At 44.5% G+C, this 26,257-nt stretch overlaps 2 long non-coding RNA genes and 1 pseudogene across 2 annotated transcripts; 1 reads left to right on the top strand and 2 right to left on the bottom strand.

Annotated features, from left to right (window-relative positions):
• The window catches only part of Gm8091 (predicted gene 8091), a 75,098-nt pseudogene continuing 51,171 nt past the window's right edge, over nucleotides 2,331–26,257 (top strand).
• On the bottom strand, nucleotides 5,585–6,067 carry Gm42128. The gene is made up of 2 exons (XR_880477.1): nucleotides 6,036–6,067; nucleotides 5,585–5,782 (listed from the first exon to the last, which is right to left on the bottom strand). It is a non-coding gene; the product is annotated as a predicted gene, 42128 (long non-coding RNA).
• Nucleotides 8,293–18,121, bottom strand: Gm42129. Its single transcript, XR_880478.1, has 3 exons — nucleotides 18,092–18,121; nucleotides 9,969–10,072; nucleotides 8,293–9,455 (listed from the first exon to the last, which is right to left on the bottom strand). It is a non-coding gene; the product is annotated as a predicted gene, 42129 (long non-coding RNA).

The following is a 26,257-nucleotide window of genomic DNA, read 5'->3' as shown; positions in this document are numbered from 1 at the left end:
GCCAAACAGGGGTTGCATGAAGGCCTCAGAAAACCAACAACCAGCACGTCTCAGTGCAGAGGCTGACTTGAACCCATGTCAGTGGTCAGAACATGGGCAGACAAGCTATGCAAATGGACCTTACATTTTTGGAGACTTCCCACAGGACAAGATGATGCCATACTCTCCAGTAAGGGCCTTGTTGAGAAACATGGATTGAAGTGACATTTTCACCCAATGTTTTTCATGGAATTTTGGCATTAATTGTATAACATCCAGGGTCTAGAATCTTAGCTTATTTTTTCACTCTGGATTTTACTCCTAACTACCTGACAGCTGCAAAGTGAATAGTAGAGACATAAACGCCAGCGATGACATGGAAAACAACTTCCATTCCACAGGTTCATGGCCAAGGTTCAAGTATAATAGCTAAGAAGAGAAATGCTTTTTATTTACTGTCCTTTCTGTGACCCACAGGCAGGCTCCTGTTTGTCTTTTGCTTTTAATCTCTCAACCAAGGCATGAATCGTCAAGCTCATAAAAGCCATGTGTCTTCAGGAACTCACCCACCTCAGGGCTGAGGATAAATCTTGCGTTCTGAATTCTATTAATGTAGATTGAGTCCAAGATCAGTCAGGCACTTAACTTTTGTAAGATGTAACATTGTGTTCCTATTAAATATGTATACTGACATCAAACTTGCCATAATTCTCCCAGAAAAGAGTCACACAGACTTTCTACGTGCCTGTTCTGGCCTTGGACTATTCACAACCACTGTGAGGCCTGATTCACAGCCCAGTGCTTTTAGTTTGGCAGCTTTTTATGATTGGCCTTCTAGTGCTAGGTGTATGGGCCACATCCCAATAGCCTGGCTTAGGGCTTTCTCTTTACTAGATGTGAAAGTGGGCTGCTTCCTCACTTGAAAACAGCAAGGTACAGAGGAGTAAAGACAAAACTTACTGAATATTTCCCAGAAGCAAAGTCATGTTGCTGGCAGGTCTCTGTCCTTGGTTCAGAAAGACTTGGAATTGACTCTTAGTAAAGATGCTCCAGTTTCATGACTGTGGGGACCTGTGAGTTTCGACAAAGCTCACTCTTGTGAGGCTTTGTTCTCTCATCTATAAAATGGCACAAGTAATAATACAAACCACATACACTTGCTTAATATGATCAAGATAATCCAGTTAAAATTCTTGGCAACAATGGACACACTGCTTTTAAAATCACTGGAGCTAGATGTAATAATCTCCAGGACCATTATTGTTGGATCCCTATATATCTACTTTCTATTAACTGGTAGCACCTTCTATGCCTCTGGACAAAAGGGAAACCACCATCACAATAAACACCATCACCATCACCATCACCTCTGCCATCATCACCATCAACACCACCTCTACCACCTGCAGCAACAGCAGCAACAGGGACATGGGGTCTCTTGGCAACAGGTAAGGGTAGGGCTTACACATAGGATTTACCAGTCAACCCCTCAGGGAGCCTCAACTGTGAATGGAGGAAGGAAGCACCTGTGGTGAGCTTTAGAGATGGTAAGGTCTATAAGTCCTATTCTAGGTTGGCTATAAAACCATGCCTCATCTGACATCTTCCATCTCTAGTTCTTTTGAAGGCAAATCTCATCATCCCTATGGTCAGGCTTATTTTCATCCATATTGGCCCCAGTCAGACTTCATTACTGCTAAGCCTACCCTAATTTCCTTCAAAACGAGGCACATGGAACCATGATATATGCAGGCTGCTTACAGACATGCTCTTTCTAGAACACTTACAAGGGCTGTGGAAGAGATGGGGAGAGCCCTCACTTCCAGAAGTGTAGGTGACAGGCAAACCAGAATGCAAAGGGCATTCAAGTGATTGAGCCTTTGCATGAAGACCAGAACAAAAATCAGCAGATAAAAGGCTTTTTTGGTGTTGAGGAGAAATGGTGTTGAAAGCCTCTGGAAGTTAGGCCAAGGTTTCCAGAAAGTTCTTTCCACCTCTTTTCACCTTTCCCTGTTATGGAAAGCTACTCACCAAAACAAAACAAAACAAAACAAAACAAAACAAAACAAAACAAAACAAAAAAACAAAAAACCAAACCAAACCAAACCAAACCAAACCAACCAACCAACAAACAAAAAAAACCACCACCACCACCAACAACAACAACAACAAACAAAAACCAAACAAACAAACAAAAAAGTACATCTTCTTAAGTTACTGATACAGCATCTTCCTGTATACAGCATCTTCCTTGGATGGACACCATTCCCGTGGACTCGGGAGAGAAAACCGAAGGATAATCTAAAGGCTTGGTGACAGTGGCTGACCTTTGTCCCTGCTTGTGTCTTACAGCCTACTTCTGCTTCCTCCTGACTGCCCTGTGTGTAACGGCTGGTGGCCACCATCTGTGGAGTCACAGGTCCTACAAGGCCAAGCTGCCTCTCAGGATATTTCTGACTGCTGCCAACTCCATGGCTTTCCATGTGGGGACAGTGGGCTCCTGGGGACCGGCTAGCAATGTGGGAGGAGAGGACAGCTGGGCAGGTCCTTCTCTTCCCTTGCTCTAGGCCCAATGGCCAGTCTCAAACACTCTCAGGCTGCACCAGAGTTTTCTTTTTTCCTCTCCTGGAGCTATAGACACAGTAAAATGTGTCTTGGGGGATTTTGTGCCTCAAGTCATGCTGCCAAGGAGGGAAGGAGACTTCTCCATCCAGAATTCATGCTATGAAGGTACCGTGACCCCTGACCTTTATGTATTATGCACTTGAACGTCACAATACCCCATGAACTAGCTGTTACATGAATCCCAATTTACAGGCAAGGAGACTGGTGGGTTTGTTTTTTTGTTTGTTTGAGATAAGGTCTCAAGTAGCCCAGGCTAGCTTCAAGTTCATTATGTAGTCAAGGATGACTTTGAATTCTTGATCCTCCCAAGTGCAGGGGTTAGAGGCACTGCCACAGGCAGTTTATAGGATGCTGGAGGCGGAACTGGAGCCTCCTGTGTGCTAGGCAGGTAGTCTGCACCTATGTGACATCTCCATCCTCTAAACCAGTGGTTCTCAACCTTCCTAACTCTGTGACCCTTTAATACAGACCTTCATGTTGTGGTGACCCCCAGCCATAACATTATTTTTGTTGCTACTTCATAACTGTAATTTTGCTACATTTATGAATCATTAGGTAAATACTTTTTGTCAAAAGAGTCACAACCCACAGCTGAGACTTAATAAGGTTAACAAATTCACTCAATGTGTAGAGGTAAAGTGTGGGTCATCCAGTCTGGGCAGTCATGGGCACTCTCACATTGAAGCCATCATGCTTGCAAGGCCTCCTCCTCTGATTGCCCTGCAGAATCTCAGTGGGAGGTCTGTGAGATCCGGAGTCCAGGACTCGGGGACCTAACACCAACAGATGCTAGCTGTGAATCACACATCCTTTCTAGCTCATTCCCCTGTAAAAATAAGACTGCCTTCCTTGCCAGTTATTACATAATCCCTGAAGGCTGCTGTGCACTAGAGAAACTTAAAGAGAAACGTAGACACTGCTCTCTTTGCGCTGGAACTGGGCTGTATCCTTCCGGTCAATTCCAGTTCTGGGTTCTCCCCACCGCTTTGGACACTTTCTGAGCTGCTGGGATTTGGGTTGACCATAGATTTCTCTTTTCCCAATTCCTCATCGGATCCAGGCTGCTGGGGTGGGAACAACTTGTTTGCAAAGTTTCTACCCATGTTTGCACATAGACGACTCTGGGCCTGGTTTATCTTCACTCATCCAGGAGGAATGGCAATTTAAAATCCAGGGAATCAAGCAACCTAGGAGCCTTCCCGTGGCCTCGGACCTGCAGCTGCTATGGCTTCCTGAGATGGGCCTCCCATCCCTCCAAATATCGCACCCAAGTGTTTCTCTAATTGTCCTTGTGGCCAATTCATTCCCCCATTTTAGGCCTCTCTACAGTTGGATTATTCATAAAGCAAATAGCTCAGTTGGGAGACTTATTTGGCAGGAGGGACTTAGACTCCTCGTTCAAGCACAGCGATGACCTAGTCCCAGAGCCCCCGGATACACTGCTGAGCACAGAGGACCAGCAGCAGCCTCTTGCTGCCATTTCTTTGCTTGCTCTCTGCAGCATGAACTCCGTGCCTTTTATTTTGAGTTCAGCCATCATCGTATGGCTGCGTCATTCTTTACCATAGATTCTGAGCTCATTGACAAAGGTCTGCGATGCCATTCTGGACTGACAATTTTAATTTATTTCATTCATGCAGTTTATTGTATTTAACTTCCAGTTACACATTCACACGGTTATAAAACACTCCAACTATCGGAACTTTTTCCCAAGATGAATAACTTGTAGCTGAGAGTCTAAGCTCAGTGAGATTATTTGTGTATAACTCAACATTTGAAAAGCTGTGTTTCTGTAACAACACATCACAGGGCAGAGGATGCAGCTTTAAAGAAAGTACTAGGTAGAGGATGGACCCAGGCCTTAGAAAAAACTCTTGGCTTTGCACTTGCAAGCTAAGGGCCTGTATAGAAGTCTTTAGTTTTTTGCCTACAAAGGGAGCATAATCGAATCACACTCAGAGTCACTGGATGACGAGGAGGGTGAGGTAACTGTGATCCAGCCCGGCGTGGAAGCACACACCTGTTAACCTTGGGAGGCATAAGGATTTCAAGTTCAAGGTCAGTCTGGATTACGCTTTTAAAAAGTGCTTATAGTAGCATCCAGTAGGTGGTTCTTCATCTTGTCTTTTAGGTCAATTAGCATGCTATCACTTATCTCTAGCTCTATCACAGGGAAAACAGTGATTGTTGTTACATAAATAAAAGTGAATGGCTTTGGGAAGTACCTTTAGAGATCACATTTGACGTATAAAGACTTTTTCAAGGTCCATATTACAGCAAACTTTTTAAAAATAATTTTCCTTACAGTGTTTATCAGGCACCCACCACATCCCCCCAGACTCTGTGGTCACAATGGTGAACAGCTATCACAATCCTGCTGCCTTCACAGCGCCGTTCCATCTAGTGAGATGTTAGAATTACAGCTGCCCAGTAGAAATTTTCAGTGCTTTAAGACACAGGGCTCGGCTGGTAAGAGCATGCACTGCTCTTATGGAGGACCTAAGTTTGGTTCTAAGCATCTACATCGGGTGACTCTCGACTGTCTCTAACTCAAGCTCCAGGGGATCTGACACTGCACTCATGTGTACACATCCCACATACAGCCGACACACACACACACACACACACACACACACACACACACACACACACGTACATGCGCATAAATAAAAATAAAATATTTTAAAAATGACTCTGGGAAGTTTCATAATATTGACACTTAGACCTAGGTGAAAGTTGTCTATGTGGCTGGCATAGGGCTTGCTGCCATGATAGTGTATGGTGAGCCAGTGGGAACACAGTCAGTTTAAATCATATAACCTGTGAACAGTCTGGGAGGATTACAAAAAGAGTGGTCTACTCTGGCACTGTGAGGATGGCCCCCAAGCCCCGACTAGAGTGGTTTGTGATTCACTTTCACTCTGGTTTCTGTCTTAGTTAGGGTTCTATTGCTGTGAAGAGACACCATGGCTAAGGCAACTCTTATAAAGGAAGACATTTAATTGGGGCTGGCTTACAGTTTTAGAAGTTTAGTCCATTATCATCTGTAGGAGGAATGGCAGTAGCCACCTTTACATAAACATGAGGGGAGACGCACAGCCACAAAGGCAACTCTTGCAGGAGGTCCTGATCAAGTCAGCTCAGTCAGTCTACAGGGTCTCAAGAGATGAAGTGAGGACTGAAAAAGAAAAACAGACAAAATTAGAACGTGACTCCAGCCATACTGAGGCTCTATGTCTCTCCAGCCTGCTTTTGTATCATTCTAGGTGCATCCAAAAGCATGGTCAGTTCTTAGATCAAAGACAAAGTAACCAAGTGAAGTAGTAAACAAGGAGACCATACAATGTATTAGTTAGGGTTTTACTGCTGTGAACAGACACCATGACCACAGCAAGCCTTATAAGGACAACATTTAACTGGGACTGGCTTACAGATCCAGAGGTTCAGTCCATTATCATCAAGATGAGAGCATGGCAGCATCCAGGCAGGCATGGTGCAAGAGGAGCTGAGAGTTCTACATCTTCATCTGAAGGCTGCTAGTGGAAGACTGGCTTCTAGGAATCTAGGGTGAGGGTCTTAAGCCCACGTTCACAGTGACACACTTACTCCAACAAGGCCACACCTCCTAATAGTGCCACTCCCTGCGTCAAGCATATAAAAATTACCACACACTAGAAGCAATTAAGTCAAGCAGTAAGCAAAGAGATCACACAAGGTGTGATTCAGCAAAGCAGTAAACAAAGCCCCATGGCAACTGTTGATGATATTCTTATTTGAGCCTACTTCCTTGTCCTAGCCCAGTGACAAATGACAAATTCCTAGAAATGGCACCAAAAGCCCTCAACATCTCCCCCTTTTTTGTTTCATAAACAAGACTGCGCCTATCTTAGGTTATTCTGACAAGAATGCCTTCCTTATCCATTTTGGAATTTACATTTTCAAAAACAATGTAATTCTGTCTTAGATTGGTAAGACACTGTACAGAAAGTTATCTGTCTTTGGCAACCAGCCTGTTAGATTAAAAACTCTGCCTGGGGATCCATTTTTAGTTTCAAGCTGTATTTTGGCCACCAACATGAGGATGTTGTTAAAGCCAAGTTTTATCACAATGGGCAGGAATAAAAGTATTCCCAGGACAAGGAGGGCTAACATGATCAAGCTATATAAGCCATTCTTGAAGCTTGAACAAGATGGAAATACTAACCTTAAGTCATGAATCAGGATGACCAAGATTAAAGAAACGCCACACACTCCCCTGACACTCCTGGGATGACTTTATTTTGAGCTTTGTATTCCTTAGATTCATGATCTCCTTATGCAAAGTTAAAATATCCAGAGAGGTGTTAGAATTATGCCAAATACCCTGTAAGTATCTTTGAATTTTCCATTGGTATTTAGCATGATACTCAAAATTACTTCTTATTCTTAAACTCTGAACCTACTCTCCAATAGTTTGAATAGTATCAATAACAGCATCAATTTGTTATTTTAGATGTCTATCTAAATCTTCTTGAATACTCAGAGACTTAGTAACATTTTATGCTAAACGGTTAACAAAAGTAGCTGTCTTAACTTCTTGTGTCAAAGCAATTGCAGAAGCAATGGTGCTAGTAGCTATTAATGTAATCAAAGCTGCAATACCACCAATAATCAAGCCCACTACCCTTTTGCTTCTGCTTAAAGTCTGACTCACTTCTTCCAGTATTTGCAAGTCTTTTTCAGAATACCAAGGTTCTGTAATACTCACAAGCAATAATACAAAAGCTGATTGATAGACCACCATAACAGGCGTGCCAGATTTCAATACATTAACACAACTGGAAAGAGTACAATCAATTCAACTTACATTAAATACCATAGAAGAAACAAAAGTAATTTTAACATGATCAATTAATAAGATTCTAATTTTAAGGAAACACAGAAACACACCCATCATTTGTACTATTCTTTATAAAGCAAACAGAAATACCATCACCAAATGCATTGAAAGTCATGGTCTTATTATAAGCTCTCTGTCCAGGGAGCTCCAAGCAGGAGAATCTCCAGTCTGGACCACACTGCTGGATGTACCAGTGGTAGGTTAGGAACACGGGACCAATACAGCTTCCCTGTCCCCACCGTCAGGTTACTCAGCAAGCTCACGGTCAGCATCATTTTTTTTTTTTTTTTTGTCCCAGCATCAGCACATCTCACCAATCACTCTGGCAGCTACCATACTTCTTCAGCATCCTGCAGAAAAAACACAAACATGACCTCTTCCCCGTATTAATACCTGATTGGGATCATATGCTGATAAGTGGATCTTTCCATTTCACCTAGGCATAAGTATGTCAAGTTGTAGGATGCCATAGGACTTAAAATAATGAGGCATTCTTTTAAGAATTCTTTGGCATCCAATTTTTTAAATATTTAAGTAAATTTGTGATGTACAGGGACATAATTCCCTCTTTTTTATTTTATAAAGATATTGTAACTCTGAAAAGCAAAATCAGTTTAACAGTATAAACAATCCATTTTCTCTAAAATCAATACCAAGTTCATTACTTTCATATTAGAAAGTTTGGCTGCCAGTTCTTATATATGAATGTGTGATGGTACAGCTTTTAATGCCTCATTATTTTAAGTCCTATCTTTAATAAATCTGATTTCTAGGACAAAATTTATCCCAATTTAGAGGTATCTTTAAAGACCTCTTTCCCTGGGTTGGCTCATACCGTGTGTTGTTGTCTAGAATTACTCCAACCCTGAGTTACCAGTTTCAAGCCAACTTTTTTTACCCATGTTACAAATTTTTAATCATACCCAATAACTTATAAGTCAATAATCTATAACCAAACATGCAGAACATATGTGTACATTTAAACAAACATGAGGTGGCCACACATTTACTTATATAGAGTGGAAAATTTTTTCTTATTTTTTCTAGCTGTAGTTTCAAGGGAGAAACAACTTGTCACCTGCTGAACCCAACAATCACAGTCACAGAGATTTTCTAGGAGAAACAACCATCAGCTTCCTTACCATGGAAGCTGAGAAGCTGCTGGACCCTTTAAGAGCAGCTTGTACAGGCAATCAGCTCCTGGCAAGGCCTCTCCAGCTGTGCTATATTCCTAGCTACAGGTGCAGGGCTCCAAAATCTATCAGTTTTTGTTGTGTCAGTTGAGACCACTTTTTTTTTTTTTCTTGAAACAGTTAAAACTAAATCAAGGAGCGAACAACCAGCAGATAAAGCTTTAACCATTTTTTTTTCTTTTGAACGTGAAACACAGAGCAACAATCAAGCAACAAAATGAAAACATAGACATAATGTGACAGACATGGACAGATTGGTACACCAAGGACAGACAATAGACAGAAAGGGAAAGGAACTAGCGTGCCAAAGGGACCCAGAACCAGAACGAAGCATTCCCCCAGTAGGAGTCAGGGAGGAAGCTTAACATGTCCCGACCTCTTCCTCTCCCTAGGAGAGCTCCAGACAGCCTATGTTCATGTTCCTTCTCTTTTGTCTAAGCACACACACAGAGGAGAGGACTGCTTTTCTGAAACCCATTCTCTGTCTCATGTGAGCTATCTCTAATTAGGATCCAAAGACTAAAAGCATCTATGAGAATTATCTTCAATCCTGTATATTCTATCATAATTCTAAACACATTCACAAAATACATTCTACCATTACCTTGTCTCTCTTTACAAAATTTATTCACCACCGGCCCAAGTCTTTTATTTCCCTTTACCTTTCATTTTCCCTTTCGAGTGCTCCTCTCTCAGCAGTGTCCTTCACTGTATCCCCCTTACTTGAGCCCCAGGTTGGGCGCCATGCTGACTAAGCCAGTTCAGTCAGTCAACAGGGTCTCAAGAGAGGGAGGGAGGATTGAAAAAGAAGAAAAACAAACAAAAATATAACGTGACTCCAGACTATACTAAGGCTGAAACAGCTTTATTCTTTCCCAGCCTGCTTTTATATCATTCTAGGTACATTAAAAAAACATGATCAGTTCTTAGATCAAAGAGATCACACAAGACAGTAATCTAGCAGAGTAGTAAGCAAAAGGATCACAGGAGATAATAATTCAGCAAAGCAGTAAACAAAGCCCCATGGCAACTGTTGATGATATTCTTATCTGAGCCTACTTCTTTGTCCTAGCCCAGTGACAAATGCCAAATTCCTAGAAGTGGCACCAAAAGCTTTCGACAAGGACCTAATTGAAGACTTCCTGAGAGATCAAGGATTGCTGACAGACAATGCCAGATAATCAGGAACTGCTGTTTGGAAGAGATGCTTTCTTGGGACGAATGGGACATGGGTGGAGGGTATTAAAGGAGCTTGCAGCAGCATTCGCATGAGCTTGCTGCGGCTTTCTCACCTGCTCCTGGAGTCTGTGCCATTGATTCTGAACCACCTCATCTTCAATCCCCAAGGGCAAGTAGGGTTGGGCAGCAGGCTGTCCAGGCACAGGCAGCGATCATCCTGGTGGGAAACATGGCAGCATGCAGGCAGACATTGTGCTGGAGGAGCTGAGAGTTCTACATCTTGATCCACAGGCAGCAGGGAACTGGACTCCACACTGGGGCATGCATATATATATATATATATATATATATATATATATATCCATCCTACCCCCAAAGACTACCCCCTCAGTGACATACTTCCTTCAACAAGGCCATACCTCCTAATAATGTCACTCCCTATGCCCAAGCATTCAAACACATGAGTCTATGGGGGTCATACCTATTGAAACCACCACATTCCATTCCCTGGCCCACATAGGTATATAGCCATAATGAAATGCATTTAGTCCAATGTCAAAAGTCCTCATAGTCTATAACAGTCTCAAACTTGTTTAAGAAGTTCCAAGTCTTTTCTGAGATTCATGCAATCTATTAACTGTAATCGTCTATAAAATAAAATAGAAGAGCAGATCACAACATAAAATGGCACAGGATATATTTTACTGTTTCAAAACGTAGGCAGGGAGCACTGTGAGGAAATATTGAACCAAAACAAGCTGGGCAAACCCAAATCTCTACATCCCCATGTCTGATGTCAAAATGCTCTTCAGATCTCCAACTCCTTTTAGCTTTGTTGACTGCAATACACTTCTTTCTCTTGATCTGGTTCCACTTCTTGGCAACAAATTCTCTCCATTTTTTTGTAAGTCCATTTTGCTTTTGAAGAACACTTTCAATCACAGAATTCCTAGGACTACTGTTTTGCTCTCAGCACGGTTAGTGTTCTGCTCTCATGCCACTGGCGTGGCTTCTGAAGAGAAATTTGGTGTAGTTTTTCATCACTCCTGTGAAATAGGCCAAGGGTTTTCTTCACCTTCTCTTCCTTCAAGCTTTTCTCTTTTCTTTGCTTTTCTGCAGTTTGACTGCTCCTAAGTATAGGATCTTTGCTGTGCACCCTGTCTCATGTTCCCTGAGATGTCTATACAGGTGTCTTGGTGACTGAGCTCAGCTTTAAAGAGTCTGTGTCCTTAATAGTTCGTTCGTTTGTTCGTTTGTTCGTTCGTTCGTTCCTTCCTTCCTTCCTTGCTTGCTTCCTGTCTGTGTGTCTGTTTGACTGTCTGCCTTTTTCTTTTGGTTTGTTTTTGTCTGCATGGGTTGGAAGTGAGAGACTCAGCTGGGTGTTTGTGGGCACCAGTAGGGATGCTGAAAGAGAAGGTGGTAGATATAGGGACTCTAGGCTTCCCTAGAAATGATTCATGAACTGCTCTGGGCCCCGAGCTGTTTCCCAGGGTCCATTTTTCACCTGGAAGACACAGGTGGCCTGTGGGTTTCTGGGATTTTCCATTTCTTCACCTCAGAGAGAGGAGTGTCCTGAATCAATTCTGCCGGCTTGGTGCAGACTACATTCAATTCTTTGAGTTGATTGTACAGTCCACAGGACTATGCACAGCAGCAGGTGGAAGGCTGCTCTCCAGATCTATCTTCTATAGGGCAAGAGTGCTGCCAGGCTCACATTAAATTCACTGGTGGAGTAAGGTAGGACTTTCTGGAATACTGAATTGACGGATGACTGTAAATGACCAACAGAAAGCTAGCTCTCTGATTGCATTTCCCTGGGTAACAATAACAAAAGTCCTCTTCTCTATTCACATGTCTTACACAGACTTTTGTCTTACATGGCATGAGAACTCCTCCTGTTTTAAAGGAAGTCCTAATAGTGTCTTTTTTTTTTTAAAGTAAACAGCAGCTACAACATTTTGTGATCAATGTAGACTCGTTCCAGGTCTCTGTAATGCTGTAAAGGCAGAACAAAATTGTGTGGTTGTAAACCAGTCTGGTCCATGTCTGTGCTATGAACATTTCTAGTTAGGAACTACAGGATCCTTGTGGTATTCTGTGTGACATCTTCAGGCTGGCTTCACTGTGCTTTCTAACTTCTGAACCCAAGTTTCCATAACATATCTCATGCCTACCTCTCTCAGAGCCTGCTTACCCAGATCTCTATCTAGCCAGAGGGGCTGGTCATCTTCCAAAGCCTCTAGCTAACTGTTAACTATTACTTCCTCATATAAAACTATATGACAGGTTTTATAGGAAACAGACCAGATTTACCAGGCCCCTCCCTCAGGATAATAAATAATAAAGACTATGGAGTCTTAGTCAAGTGCAGTAGGACTGACAGACCAAACAACCAGAAGGATTCCTGCAAGACAAGCATATTTTATATAGCCCCTCCTTTTTTAAATGATGTGTACTTATGTGCCCATGAACGCCAGAGGCATTGTGTCCTACAGACCTGGAGTTATAGGTGCTTTCGAGTCACCCAACCTGGGTGCTGGGAACCAAAGTTACATCCTCTTTGAGAGTTACAGCAGGTACTCTTTTTTGTGTTTTTAAGATTTATTTACTTATTTCATGTATGAGAGTACACTGTTGCTGTCTTCAGACACACCCGGAGAGGGCATTGGATCCCTATTACAGATGGTTGAGAGCTACCATGTAGTTGCTGGGAATTGAACTCAGAACCTCTGGAAGAGCAGTCAGTGCTCTTAAACCACAGAGCCATCTCTCCAGCCCCTTTATATAACTTAATGAGAGTCTCACAACCCAAGATTGACTGTCAGATTCATGCTTTTTTTTTTTTAAAGATTTACTTTTATTTCATGCGTATGAGTTCTGCCTGCTGCACACACATACACCTTGTGCCTGCCCAGGGCAAGAGGTGTCTATAGCCTGTCACCACCACGCCTGTCACCACCGACTGTGTGGCCCGTCTGCCATGGGAGCCACTACAGTGTCTAAGAATATGGGAGGTAGATGGGAGAGAGAGAGAAGCAGAATGGTTTGAGCATTATGAAGAGAGATGGAACTGGAAACATAAGGGTTATGGGGAAAAGCCTGTAGTGAGTAGCCAGCCCTGCCACCTGAGGCCATGGTGAAGTCCCAGCCTATCCTGCAGCTGAAAGCCACGTCTGGGCCTGTGGCCATGCAGCAGCAGGGGTTGGTGTTAATGTTTGTGGCTCAGATTACCACTGGAGAGCATGGAGATGTCCCTAGTCTGGGCAACCACCTGGGACCACACAGATGTGGTCCAAAGGCTGTGCAAAACTGGCACCGCCTATCACTAGCTGTGGCACTCTGGAGAACTGACCCTACTTCTCATTGGTGCCAGCACTTGGGATAGTGGGCCCTGCACCTTGCCTGGGCAACATTCTGATGCTGGCCCAGATAGCAAAGGCACAGGTGAGCCAGCTCTGAGGGCGTGAGAGCAGGAGAGCTGGCCCAGCCCCTCACAGGCTGCAACACTGACTGGACCTCGTGCCATGACTGGCCAGCACGTGGAGCTGGATCTGGTGGTCTGATTGCCTGTGAGCTGATCCTGATGGCATGAACACAGGAGAGCTGACCCTGCCTCCTGTCAGCGATGGCAGCTTTGGGTGGCCTGGCCAGAGCAGTGCCGGAGAGCTCACCTTGGTGGTGTGGATAACGGAGAGCCTGCGGGCTGACCAGCTCAGCTACCAGCCAGGCCCAGATCCAGGGCTTTGAGTTGTCCTACCCAGAAATCTACATCATCTGTGAACTGGTGGAGCATGTGAAAGGGCTGGTCCTGCAGATTCAAAGCTGCAGGATAAATGAGAGGAGTCCTGGTGAATATCCAACATTGGTGCTGTTAAAGAAGTCAGAGACTGGGGCTGGTGAGATGGCTCAGTGGGTAAGAGCATCCGACTGCTCTCCCGAGGGTCAGGAGTTCAAATCCCAGCAACCACATGGTGGCTCACAACCATCTGTAACAAGATCTGACGCCCTCTTCTGGAGTGTCTGAAGACAGCTACAGTGTACTTACATATAATAAATAAATAAATCTTTAAAAAAAAAAAAAAAAAAAAAAAAAAAAAAGAAGTCAGAGACCTCGAGCTAGCCCAGCGAGTAATTAATTCAATACACATTTGCAAGGGCAGATGTGTGGACAGAGGGGTGTACTGTAGGACACACTGCGACACGTTACAGCATCCACAAAGAGATGTTTTCTATGCTTGGTTTTGCTTATTTATTTATTTTTGCTTGTTTTTGTTTAACTTGCAAGGGTGGGTGGTGGATATGAAGAGGTGGGAAGATGAGTGGGACTGGGGTTCACGATGTGACATTCACAAAGAATCAATAAGAAGCTTTTAAAAATGTTATGTAGACCCAGTTCCTTCTATGCACAGTCTCCTCTAATGACACAGGCATGTAGGAGTCCTACTGATGTGCCAGCAGCTGGGGAGGGGAGAGGACACATTCTGTTAGTGAGAAGTTCCTGTTTGGATCTGGGCTGTCCTCCAGAGACCCTAGTCTCCAGCCTATGACTCTATTGGGCATTGGTAGAACCATCAGGAGGTACAGCTGAGTAGCAGGAGGTTGTCTCAGGTGGAGGTGCTCCAGGGCATGTTGGGTCCCTGCTACCTCTTCTCTTCACCTTTCCTTCCTGGCTGTCAAGAGGTGAGCAGCCACCATCACCATGATGCCACAGACCCAAGACAACAGAGTCGACTGCTTGTGCATCCCGTCTCTGAAACACATGTACTGGCTAGTTCTGTGTCAACTTGACACAAGCTGGAGTTATCACAGAGAAAGGAGCTTCAGTTGAGGAAATGCCTCCATGAAATCCAGCTGTAAGGCATTTTCTCAATTAGTGATTGAGGGGGAAAGGCCCCTTGTGGGTGGTGCCATCCCTGGGCTGGTAGTCTTGGGTTCTATAAGAGAGCAGGCTGAGCAAGCCAGGGGAAGCAAGCCAGTAAAGAACATCCCTCCATGGCCTCTGCATCAGCTCCTGCTTCCTGACCTGTTGAGTTCCAGTCCTGCATCCTTTGGTGATGAACAGCAATGTGGAAAGTGTAAGCTGAATAAACCCTTTTCTCCCCAACTGCTTCTTGATCATGATGTTTGTGCAGGAATAGAAACCCTGACTAAGACATGCAAGATCAAAATAACAGATAGAAGGAAGCTTACAGTTAGGTCTTAATTATTTTTTGTTCCTCAGGGTTTTTTTTTCTTTCCTCCCTCCTTCCCTCTCCCTCCTCCCCCTCCTTCCCTCTCCCTCCTCCCCCTCCTTCCCTTCCCTTTCTACCCTTCCTTGTCCTCCCCCTTCTCTTTGGTCTCTCCTTCCCTCCCCCTCTCCCTTTTCTTCCTTCTTTTCAAGACAAGATTTCTCTGTATAGTCCTGGCTGTCCTGGAACTCGCTCTGTAGACCAGGCTGGCCCAAACTCAAAGATCCACCTGCTTCTGCCTCCTGAGTGCTGGGATCAAAGGCATCACCATCACCTGGCAGGTATTTTTCTTTGTCCAGATTGTTTAGGTAAAACTCCTGTTGTTTAGGTCCCTGTAAAACAATTTCTTTAGAGAACAGGCCTTATTAAGAGGATGGAGGGCCCTTGCTGAATTTTTAAAACAGCTGATTTTATCTTCTCCCGAAAAAAGCCCAAGGCCATCTTCTTGAGATTGTCATAGTGAGAATTTGATAAGATCCTGCAAGTAAAGTTCATGAACGTGCTGGGTTTCCCTGGGACAGCCCATCCCATGGATTTAGCTTCTAATGTCCACCCTAACCACTGCATCCATCACTTACAATATACGTGCTCTTTCTCCTGGCTCCCGCTGCAGGCCTCTGTCCCTGGGCTATGAGCTTCTACATTGTGTTCATCCTGCTAGTTTACAGGGCTGCAGTATGACCTTAAGGCTCTAATAGATGTAAGAATTTCTTGTCTTTAGTTTGTTTAGCTTTTATTTACTGTGAAGATAAGAGATGACTTCTAGGGCTAGAGAGATGGCTCAGTGGTTGAGAGCACTGACTGCTCTTCCAGAGGTCCTGAGTTCAATTCCCAGCAACCACATGGTGGCTCACAATCATCTGTAATGGGATCTTCTGGTGTGTCTGAAGACAGCTATAGTGTATTTATATATATAAAACAAATAAATAAGTCTTTTAAAAAAAGAGATGACTTCTAAACATGCTGGACCAGTATACAGAAATTATAGTGTGATTTGGAAATAGATCAAACATTTAAATACAGTAAGGGAATCACACAATCATGGGGTATGCACTTTGGAGTAATATAATAATCATAACAATGACAACATGATAACAGAACTATGCAGTGCTAACAACATAATATATAAGCAGTTCATTAGACACTTTATACAGTCATTGGACAGAACACTACAAAGTAGGCACTGTTGAGTTCCTGACTGGACAGATGAGAAAAGAAAAGATACTATGTTGCTAGTCCATGTCACATCTGTTTCAGTGACAGAGAAGAATCCAATGCAGGCAAGCCAACTTCAGCTTCTTAGAGCTGTACCCTAATGTCTATTCCAATAGAGTATGCACTTACCTTTTGGTTCAGCAAACACAAGAGCTAAGCACTGCACCACTCTCCGGGGATCCCTCTCCTAATGACATATATGTTACAGAGAGCACTAATGCACATACAAACGAATGAATGAATGAATGAATGAATGTATTCAGATGAAGAACATGAAGAATATTTTATGTATGTATGTATGAGTGTTCTGTGGGCATCTATGGTGCATTCCAGAAGAGGGCAACAGATTCCATTCCAGATGGTTATGAGCCACCATGTGGTAGCTGAAAATTGAACTCAGGACTTTAAGAAGAACGGCATGCTCTTAACTGCTGAGCCATCTCTCCAGCCCTGAACATGAAGAATTTAAGGGCAGCAATGTGACATACAGGGAGGTGACTTCTTTAGAGAACAGAGATGACCTGGCAGAGGACACACTACGAAACAAGGAGCAGGAGAGAGCATCTGTGGAGCTGGGGATGCAGCCCAGTTGGTAAAGTGCTTGTGTAGCATGCAGAGAGCCGTCAGTATGAGCTCTAGCACCAGGTAAATCAGGTATCTTAGCACACACCTGCCATTCTAGCATCGGGAGGTAGAGGCTGGAGAAGCAGGGATTTAAGGTCATCTTCAGATGCATAGTGAATTCGGGGTCTGAGGTCCATGAGATCATGTCTCAAAAAAAGAAAAGAAAAGAAAAGAGAAGAAAAGAAAAGAGAAGAAAAGGAAAAAGAAAAGGAAAAAGAGAAGAAAAGGAAAAAGAAAAGGAAAAGCGAAAGGAAAAACGAAAGGAAAAACGAAAGGGAAAAGGAAAGGGAAAAGGAAAGAGAAAAGGAAAGAGAAAAGAGAAAAGGAAAGAAAAGAAAGAGATTTTGAAAGTAAGAAGAACATTTTAGTAGCTAGAAGAAAGAGCCTAAGCAGAGATCTAGTATGGTCAACCCATGTCTTGGGAAAGATAGTCATAAATGGAGCCAGATGAGGTGGGGGTGAGGGTGTCAGGGCCACACCCTGTGAGACCCTGCCAGGAGGTTTGGACTTTGTTCTGAATGCCCTGGGAAGGTACAGGAGGGAGTGACAAAGTCCACGAGTTACACTGGCATAAGAGAGACTCAGATTGCAGCTACAGGACCCTGGAGACTTTGAGCTACATTCAGGACCACAAACTATCTCCTAAGGCTAGATTTCTGTGAGGGTGTACGCCAAGGAGCCTACACCCGGGGCAGGACCCTCAATGCGATCTCCATCTCCTTTTAGGTTTGCCGCCTTCCCTAACCACAAGGGTAAGAACCACACGGATAACTTCCATGAGTAACCTAGCAACAGTCTGGTCCTCCCAGACAGTGGGGGCGCCTGACCCGGAGTCCTGAGGAGTTTTCCTTCCTTTGCGACTTAGGAGGGGGCCCATCTTGTCTTCCTCCTCCATGTCTTGCTCTTCTGGGAACACTGGGAACAGATGGCGGTCCCTTCATCCTCTGATGCTAAGAATGGCGGTGATCAATCAAAGCATCCTGCCTCTCTCTGACTCAGGGCAGAAGATCTGACCGATGCAGTGAGGCAATTGGGGAGTGGGAGACAGACTCCTGGAGCGGTTGTGAGAGCGCCAACATGTTCCACCTGTTTTTACTGTGAAAATTAACTGCCCATCCTACCGAGACAAAGGTTCCCTTTACAGTAGAGAGTAAAATCATCGCACATACCCACAAGTAGTCTCTCTTCCTTCGTTGTTGGAAATCTAGGTCAAATGAAAACAGGTGAGAGAAAACGGCCCAGCAGAGTGTGCTGCGTGGGAGGATGAACCTACCCAGCAGAGGCAAACCTGACAGGAGATGACTCCACAGATGGCTGACTGCCCCAGAGGCTGCGCAGTCTTCCCCAAATAGAGTGGAGATTTTTCCCTTTCCTTAAAAAAAAAAATAGTTCTTTAAGAATTGTATATGTATTTTTACTATATCCATCCCTCCCCACAACTTCTCTCAGATCCATTCCCACCCAACATTGTGTCCTTTAATTTATTTATTAATTTTTCTTTTTTTATCCATCAAGACTGATTTGTGCAACCCATATCCTCTTGGGTGTGTGGCCATTCACTGGAGTGTGGTTGACCTACCAGAGACCACAGCCTAAAAGAAAGCAAGCTTTCTGTTTTCCAGCAGCTACCAGTTACTGTCTTAGTTAGGGTTTTACTGCTGCGAACAGACACCATGACCAAGGCAAGTCTTATAAGGACAACATAATAATTGGGGCTGGCTTACAGGTTCAGAGGTTCAGTCCATTGTCATTAAGGCGGGAACATGGCAGTGTCCAGACAGGCATGGCACTGGAGGAGCGGAGAGTTCTACATCTTCACCCAAAGGAAGCAAAGAGCAGACTGCCCTCAGGCAGCTAGGAGGAGGGTCTCAAAGCCTACCCCCACAGTGACACACTTCCTCCAACAAGGCCACACCTCCTAATAGTGCCACTCCCTGGACAGAGCATGTTCAAACCACCACACTTACCAATATCTCCTCAGCTAGGAGTGGGAGTTTGTGCTCCCTTCTCCTCCCTCTGTGTTAATCACTGTCTATTGCAAAAATAAGCCTCTCTAAGGAGGGGTGAGCTTGTACTTATGTCTGGGTATAAGTTACAGTATTTTTAATACTATGTTCATTTAGCAGAATAACAGTTCTGGGTTCTTTTCTAGGGTCTGTCACCTGCCTAACTACAAGCTCTTGGCCCTGATAATGATGAGAGGGTGCTCATCTTGGGGCACAAACCAAGCAGAGAATGGTTGCTTACTTCCATGATGTTTATGCCATTTTTACATCAATGTGCCTGGCTTGCCAGACCTGTCATCTTCGTAGTTCATAGCTGACGATTCCTTTCTCCACCAGCAGAATGCATAGCACCTTCTAGAATCATGGAAGAGAGCCAGTAGGGATGGACCTTCCAGGTCAGTGCCAGCTTGCTTTCTCCGTATTCATTCTGTGACTTAAGTATACAATATCTTCCGTAAAAGGATTTTACTGTCAGGTTCTGGAGGGTAACCAAGACCGTTGGCAATAACCCCCTGTACTGTTTTGAGGTTTATAGAACCTCACTGGTCAGCACCTCTAAAAGAGAGGTAACCTGTGCCTGGCACAGGGGATTTTATTTGTTAGTTAGAATGTCTAGTAAGGGCATGGTCACTGAATTACAGGATAATTTCAGGTAGCTTCTACAATCTTAGATTTCCATATGACTTTTTGAAAGGTCTTTAATGTTAGTTATCTCTTCCCTCCCCCACCCCATCCTATCCCATCCCCAGCCCGATTAACCCTTTCTGTTCCCTTGTTTCTCCTATACCCAGTTATACCATACTGTGGCTTTCCTGGAAGGTCCCTTTCATGTCCCCATCCTAACTTCCTGCCCTCTGTGGGCATTCCAAATGGAACACGTACATCTTGAGAGTCAACGCTAATGAAATGAGAGGAACAGGAGACGACACAGAACGTGTGCCTTTCTGGGTCTGAGCTCCTTCACTCCGAATGGCAGTTTCCAGTTTCATTCATTTACTTTCCAATGTCATACTTTCATTTTCAGGACAATATTCTGTTGTGTGTATGTAGTACATTTTCTTTACCCATTCTTCAGCTGATGAATGGATACACCCAGGCTGTTTTCAGTATCTGGCGGTGTGAACAGAGCAACAGTGAACGTGGACAAGCAGCTCGCTCTGTAGTAGAATGTAGAGGCCTTTGGGTAGATGTCCAAGATTGGTGTAGCTGGATCGTGTGGTAGAGCTATTTCTAGCTGTTTGAAGAACCCCACATGGATACTTCACTCCACCAATGGTGGACACGTGCTCTGCTTCCCATACCCATGTCAGCTCTCACTCATGTGCACACTCTTGTCAGCACTCACTCATGTGCACACCCATGTCAGCTCTCACTCATGTCCACACCATGTCAGCTCTCACTCATGTCCACACCCATGTCAGCTCTCACTCATGTGCACACCCATGTCAGCTCTCACTCATGTCCACACCATGTCAGCTCTCACTCATGTGCACACTCTTGTCAGCACTCACTCATGTCCACACCCATGTCAGCTCTCACTCATGTCCACACCCATGTCAGCTCTCACTCATGTCCACACCATGTCAGCTCTCACTCATGTCCACACCATGTCAGCTCTCACTCATGTCCACACCATGTCAGCTCTCAATCATGTGCATACCCATGTCAGCACTCACTCATGTCCACACCCATGTCAGCTCTCAATCATGTGCATACCCATGTCAGCACTCACTCATGTCCACACCCATGTCAGCTCTCACTCATGTCCACACCCATGTCAGCTCTCAATCATGTGCATACCCATGTCAGCACTCATGTCTTCTTTAAAAAAATTTTTTTTTATCCTAGCCATTCTGACTGGGATAAGATGAAATCTCAAAGTAGTTTTAATTTACATTGTCCTTGTGGCTAAGGATGTTGAACATTATAGACACATGCAGACAGACAGATACATACACACAGACACACAGAAACAGACACACAGACATACATACATACCTACACAGAGACAGACAGACAGACAGACAGACAGACAGACAGACAGACAGACACACATATGCACACAGAGACACATACAGAAACACAGAGATAGGCACACACACATACGCATACAGACAGACACACACAGACACACACAGATACACAGACACACACAGATACACAGACACACAAACACAGACACACACAGGCACAGACACACATAACGAGACACACACATAGATACAAAGAGATACACACAGACAGATACACACAGGCACACAAACAGACAGATACACACAGACAGAAAGAGACACACAAAGTGTATCTTATTTATATTTCACCGTTTTGAGAACTCTGTTCTGTGTTAAAAATTGTTCCATGTTTTTAAACCGAGTTGTTTGACCTCTTGGTGTTTGGTTTTTCAGTTCTTTGTATGTTTTAGATGAACAGCAGGTAAAGATTTGCCCATGCTCCAGGCTGTTGCTTCACTTGACTGACAACGTCTTTTGCCACACAGAAGCTCTTAGTTTCATGATGTCCCATGTGTGTATCATCAGTTTTAATGCCTGCACCACTTGGTACTGCTCAGAAACTCTCTTTCTGTATCAACAAGCTCAAGTACACTCCCTACTTCTCCTCTCTCAGACTCGGGCATCAAATCTTAGCTGAGGTCCTTGATCCATTTTGAGGTGACTCTTATGCTGGTAAGAGACAAGGATCTAACCTAACTCTTCTACATGTCTCTGTTCAGTGGGCCAGCACCGGTCGCTGAAGATGTTGTCTTTTCTCCAATGTCCATCGCTGGCCTTTTGCCATCAATCAGGTGGCTTTGGCATCAGTACCATGCTATTGATCAGTGTATCTGTTCTCACGCCAGTACTGTGCTCTTTTTATTACTGTTGCCATGTAATATGGCTTGATATCTGGATGGTAAGGACCCTCCCCCCACCCCCCAGCAGTATTTTTCGTTTTTCAGGATTGTTTTAGCTACCCTGGCTTCTTTATGTTTCCATAGGAAACTGAAAAAAAAATTTTTTTTTAATTCTGTGAAGGATTACATTGGAATTTTGATGGAGATTGTATTGACTCTATAGATTTTTTTATTTTAATTAATTAATTATTAACATTTTTCACAATATCAATCCTACCAACAGGGAGGTCTTCCCATCTTCTGGTGTCTTCTTGGATTTTTTTTTTTCATTGTCTTAGAGTTTCCATCATGTAAGCCTACATGTAAGTAAGGTTACTTCCCTGACAGGGTTTATTCCAGTATTTTCGAGGCTAGTTTGAATGGTATCAGTTCTCCTATTTCTTTCTTTGTATCATCTCATTGCATCTAGGAAGGCTACCGGGTGTTACTGTATCCTGCTTTGTGGCTGAATGTGTCTATCAGCTCTAGCAGGGTTCTGGAGGAGTCCTTAGGGTCCTTTATGTTTAGAGTAACATCATCAGCAAGAATATTTTGACTTCTTTTCCTATTTGTATCTCCTGGATCTCCTCGTTGCCTTACTGCTCCAGCTAAGGCTTTGAATGCTACATTGAACAGGAGAGGGAAGGGAACAGAGCTGCTTTGTGTCTGACTTTAGTGCAAATGCTTTACATTTGGTCTGTTTAGCTGGCTGCTGGCTGCGGGCCTGATAGATTGCCTTTTCAATGTTGAGATGGCTAGTTTCTCCAGGACTTTTATCGTGAAGAGATGCTGGACTAGTTTCTTCAGGACTTTAATCATGAAGGGTTGCTGGATTTATGAAGAGAATTTTTTTAGGGGAATTGCAGGTGGCTAACCCTCTTAATCCTGCACCAGTTTTCCTTACCAATCCCAAACAACTACAGTTAGGGGGTCCTGAGCTACAAGGCTTAGCCCTCCTAACAATGGTGGAATGAAACCCAGATGTCTGAGTGTGTCTCATTGGTTTCTTTTCCCTGCTAGTCTCCCACCACGTTTATGGATGTCAAGGAAGGCTGTTGCAAGGCAGTCTTTGTCAAACAATTTCTCTCTCTACCTGCCACCTGCTGCCAGGCTGAGCTACAGGCTGTTACAGCATGCCCCTATTCCCCTGTCGGCCTGACAGAAACACTTCTGCTGCTGTTTCCTAGGTGCCCCAGCCTGCTGATGGGCCTGTATCTCAAATGATTTCTCCCTCAGCTACCTTCATTTGCATTTTTCCTAAATCACATCTCATTCCGATCATTTTTTACTTATATTCCTAATCTCTCTAGGCCCATTTGTAACATCTCTGTCCTCAACGGTGTCTGTTGCAGCTCCCAATTTAGAACCAGCTAAAAATGTTATTAACCAAACGTGTAACCCTTGCTTCTGCCGTTAATGAAGATCTCAATGAAACTGGGTCTCACAGGCAGGGGCTTTCCACTACCTGTCTTGTCCCCTCCCCTCATTAGACGCTATCTCCTGAATTAGCTGTTCTCACCAGCAGCTCCGTTCATCACAGCTCAGGGCTTTCAATTATCCTGCCCCAATTCCTCCTGGTGCCAACCTCAGGTTCCCCCACAGGACTGTTCCAGGATGCCACTGCTTTGCCATTAAGCTCCAAGGCTACAGTACCTGCAGTGTCACTGAATAAACAGATTTAATCGATGGTGAGATTTATGGAACGTCACATGGCATGTGGGCATTTCTAACCTTGCACCAGAAAATTACGGTAAAACCTAGAAACATCTGATTGTTTCCATCCAGGTTTCACCCACCAAATCATCCATTGTTTTTGTGTAAAGCCTCTGGTCAACTCCCTTTGAGGTCACATAAACCGTTATGGGCCACTGAGGAAAGCAGGGAGCTGTATAAGAAATGGCCCTTGTCATGGGGGCTTACAGTCTAACAGAGCTGGCTAGAGTGGCATACAGCAAGGACAGTGCCATACAGGACAGTATGGAATTAAATTCAATGGCTTCACATTGTTCTGGCTGCAGAAATTCGAATACAGGCTGGGATAGCTGGAAAAAGCCTAATGCCACACAGGTTTTGAAAGGGTTCTTTGACCCTTTGACCTTTGAAAGATAAAAAGAATTCACCTAAGCAGAGTCGAGGGGAAGGTGAGGGACACACCCAGGCAGAGGTAGAGAGGAGTGACCACACACACAGGCAAATGTAGAGAGGAATGACCATCATGTGCTGTGTTGAGTGATTGGGGAAGTAAATTGACAGGCTTCAGTGTGGTTCCAATCCAGTACTCAGCATGTCGTTTGTGTATATGCATGTGTATGTGTGTGTGTGTGTGTGTGCACACATGTGCACACATGGGAAGGCCACATGATACCTGTAATCTTTTGCAGTTGCTGTCTAACCTGTTTTTAAAGACAAATTCTCTCACTTGAACCAGGAGTTCACCTATTCAGCCAGACCCGTTGTCCAGCATGCGTCTGGGGTCCTCCTTCCTCTACCTCCTGAGGGCTGGGATTATAAGCACGTGCTGCAGTGCTGAGGTTTTTATGAGGGTGCTGGAGACCTGAACTCAGGTCTGCATGCTCTCTCAGCAAGCTTTTCTCACTAGCCAGTGACAAACCCATAACCTTCTAGCTTCAGTAAAAATTCACCGGAATAGCTCAGAACTCAAGAAAGTGCTCAGCTTCCCTAAAAAGGAACAATGAAATAGCCACATCCGGTAAGGTTTGGGAGGGCCTGCAGCTCAGAGCTGCCATGACCTGTCCCCTGGGGTCAGGGAGCATTACCTTCCCGGCACATCAATGTGCTCACCAACCAGCGAGCTCCACCAACCTTCCCTGTCCAGAGACATTATCAGGATTTGTTGCTTTGGCGTGGGGATGCAATCATGTGTCAGGTGACCAAATTCAATCTAAGCTCCGCTTCCCTTTGAGGGCCAAACTCGAAATCATCTGACTGGTCCTTCTAGTGATCTGTCCCCACTCTCTAGGGGTGCACGTGAGTCACTTCTTCAGCGTGACAAGGACTGTCCTGGCCATTAAGCAAAGCAATGCCAAGCTTCTCAAAGTTCTGAGCTAAGACCCAGGAACAAAGACCACCTTTATTCCTCATCAGAGTCTTTGTCTTCATCTCGCCCATCCTGCCCTAGCTCGGTGCTACGGACGCCTGACTTTGAAAGTCCTCCCTTCTCCTCAGATGGTGTCATCAGCTCTCCCTCACCCTCACCCTCAACTCCCCTCAACCTGAGGTCTGCCAGGTGAGAAAGGCCTGTCCTGTCCCCAGCAACATCTCCTGCCAGCTCACCCATCTGCTGAAAGACACACAACGTGAGGACTCCCCCACGTTCTGACTCAGGAGAGGCGACACCCCAAATCACTCACGAGAAACGGTCTTGCTGCAAAATGCAAGAGGACTTTTAATTTAAGAGCGCTCTTGGGCCCACGGTCATACACCACGCAGGGGTAGAGGACCGTGGCGCCCCGAGTAGCTGGGTAAGGGGGTATTTAAAGGAAGAAACCACAACTCAAGGAGGTGGGGAGGGTGTTGTTGGAAAATACCAAAAATAACAGTTAAGAATCACAAGGAAGTGCAAAGTCACAAGAGTCACAAGGAATACCTGGTAATTGTGCAGGTTATTTCTCAAGACAGTTTCTAAGATGTTGGGAGCTATTAAGATAACACTATTGTCCTGATCTCTGAATTGGGCCTCCCCCCCCCCGCCCCCCGGGAAGAAAAGAGGGTCAAAAGCGGGCCACCAACACGCCGCTCCGAGAACAACCACAGATTGTTCCAGCCCTAAGTCAGCACCGGATGTCCTGACCTCAAGATACCCTGATACCACCAAGTTCCTGCTTCCCCGTGTAACTGCCTAAGAATGTGCAATTCTATTGCCCCCCACCCCCACTGATAAATACTTCTCCTTTTGCTTGTATTGCCCCATCCCTCCTGCTGATAAGTATCTGTACTTCCCCTTTTCCTTGTGCAATTCTACTGCCCCATCCTTCCTGCTGAAAGGCACTTCCCCTTTTGCTTGTGCATTTAAACCTCGGGCCTGGCAAATACATTTGGGGGCTTTGATGCATTCCAGAACATCTCCGTGTCGTTATTTGCACAAGGCCCTCATCCCTCTCTACCCCCCATTTGGTTCTTAGGAGGAGGTCCCCTCGAGACCCTCGAATAACTGGACCTGCTGGACAGGTCACTAAGAGCCCCTAACAATAGCACATTTGCATAGCGGTTTCCAGCAATGGTCAGGTGGGTCAGGGTGACTTTCTTTGAATGAACATTCTTTGAACCCAGGAAGCGGTAGGTGGAGGAATGTTTCTATCTGTTTTATGATTAGCATACCTTGGAGCATTGAGTCACAGAGGTCACATTCTCAAGCCTGGGCCTAAAGGCCTAGAATTTTGCTTTTATGTTATATTTTTTTCATTGCCTCGAGGTTCCAG

This window comes from Mus musculus, chromosome 5, assembly GCF_000001635.26.
Source record: "Mus musculus strain C57BL/6J chromosome 5, GRCm38.p6 C57BL/6J".
Taxonomy (NCBI): Eukaryota; Metazoa; Chordata; class Mammalia; order Rodentia; family Muridae; genus Mus; species Mus musculus.
The sequence above is the reverse complement of the archived record's forward strand: the minus strand, read 5'-3'. Positions and strand labels throughout refer to the sequence as shown.